Here is a 2069-nt window from a genome sequence, read left to right as displayed (position 1 = left end):
AGATTCCAGTTTCTCTATTATAGAGAGGGGCATGAGGTTTATTCTTGAACCAAGGTCACACAGAGCCTTAAAGATCATGGTGCCTATGGTACAGGGTATTATGAACTTTCCAGGATCCTGTCTCTTCTGAGGCAATGTCAGTTGATCCAGATCACTTAGTTCATTGATGAACAAGGGAGTTTCAACTTCCCAAGCATCAATGCCAAATAATTTGGCATTCAGCTTCATGATTGCACCAAGAAACTTGGCAGTTTGCTCTTCAATGACATCCTCATTCTCTTCAGAAGAGGAATACTCATCAGAGCTCATGAAGGGCATAAGGAGGTTCAATGGAATCTCTATGGTCGCTAGATGAGCCTCAGAGTCCTTTGGTTCCTCAGAGGGAAGCTCCTTATTGACCACTGGACGTCCCAGGAGGTCTTCCTCCTTGGGATTCACGTCCTCTCCTCTCCTCACAGGTTCGGCCATGGCGCTTATGTCAATGGCCTTGCACTCTCCTTTTGGATTCTCTTCTGTATTGCTTGGGAGAGTACTAGGAGGGATTTCAGTGATCCTTTTACTCAGCTGGCCCACTTGTGCTTCCAGATTTCTAATGGAAGACCTTGTTTCATTCATGAAACTTACAGTGGCCTTAGATAGATCAGAGACTAGATTTGCTAAATTAGAAGCATTTTGTTCAGAGTTCTCTGTCTGTTGCTGAGTTGATGATGGAAAAGGCTTGCTGTTGCTAAACCTGTTTCTTCCACCATTATTAAAGCCTTGTTGGGGCTTTTGATCCTTCCATGAGAAATTTGGATGATTTCTCCATGTTGAGTTATAGGTGTTTCCATAAGGTTCACCTAAGTAGTTCACCTCTGCTATTGCAGGGTTCTCAGGATCATAGGCTTCTTCTTCAGAAGATGCCTCTTGAGTACTGTTGGATGCAGCTTGCATTCCATGCAGACTCTGAGAAATCATATTGACTTGCTGAGTCAATATTTTGTTCTGAGCCAATATGGCATTCAGAGTATCAACTTCAAGAACTCCCTTCTTCATAGGCGTCCCATTGCTTGCAGGATTCCTTTCAGAAGTGTACATGAACTGGTTATTAGCAACCATGTCAATGAGTTCTTGAGCTTCTGCAGGCGTTTTCTTTAGGTGAATGGATCCACCTGCAGAAGTGTCCAGTGACATCTTTGATAGCTCAGATAAACCATCATAGAATATATCCAGGATGGTCCATTCTGAAAGCATGTCAGAAGGACACTTTTTGGTCAACTGTTTGTATCTTTCCCAAGCTTCATAGAGAGATTCACCTTCTTTCTGTCTGAAGGTTTGAACATCAGCTCTAAGCTTGCTCAGCTTTTGAGGAAGAAAGTACTTGGCTAAGAAAGCCGTGACCAGCTTATCCCAAGAGTTCAGGCTGTCTTTGGGTTGAGAATCCAACCACAATCTAGCTCTGTCTCTTACAGCAAAGGGGAAAAGCATGAGCCTGTAGACTTCAGGATCTACTCCATTAGTCTTAATAGTATCACATATCTGCAAGAATTCAGTTAAGAACTGAAAAGGATCTTCAGATGGAAGTCCATGAAACTTGCAGTTCTGCTGCATCAGAGAAACTAATTGAGGTTTCAGCTCAAAATTGTTTGCTCCAATGGCAGGAATGGAGATGCTTCTTCCATGTAAATTGGAATTAGGTGCAGTTAAGTCCCCAAGCATCTTCCTTACATTATTATTATTTTCGGCTGCCATCTCCTTTTCTTGTTCGAAAATTTCTGAAAGGTTATCTCTGGATTGTTGTATTTTAGCTTCTCTTAATTTTCTCTTCAGAGTCCTTTCAGGTTCTGGATCTGCTTCCACAAGAATGTTCTTATCCTTGCTCCTGCTCATATGACAAAGAAGAAGGCACAAAAAATAATAATAATAATAATAATGGAGATCCTTTATACCACAGTATAGGGATCCCTGTGTGAGTGGAAGAAAAGAGGGGGAGACTAAGAATGTGATGTAAAGGAAGAAACACAACTGTACGGATGGAAGAGATGTGAGATGAGATGTTAGGATATGAATGAATAAATAGAATAGGATGG

General features: G+C 41.6%; 1 non-coding gene across 1 annotated transcript; it reads left to right on the top strand.

Moving 5' to 3' along the window:
- Window positions 1–1227: 1227 nt before the first annotated feature.
- Window positions 1228–1335, top strand: LOC112768281 (small nucleolar RNA R71). The gene has a single exon (XR_003185718.1). It is a non-coding gene; the product is annotated as a small nucleolar RNA R71 (small nucleolar RNA).
- Window positions 1336–2069: the final 734 nt, after the last annotated feature.

The sequence above is a fragment of the Arachis hypogaea genome, chromosome 17 (assembly GCF_003086295.3).
Source record: "Arachis hypogaea cultivar Tifrunner chromosome 17, arahy.Tifrunner.gnm2.J5K5, whole genome shotgun sequence".
Lineage (NCBI taxonomy): Eukaryota > Viridiplantae > Streptophyta > Magnoliopsida > Fabales > Fabaceae > Arachis > Arachis hypogaea.
Note: the sequence above shows the minus strand (reverse complement) of the source record. Positions and strands in the feature narration are given on the sequence as shown.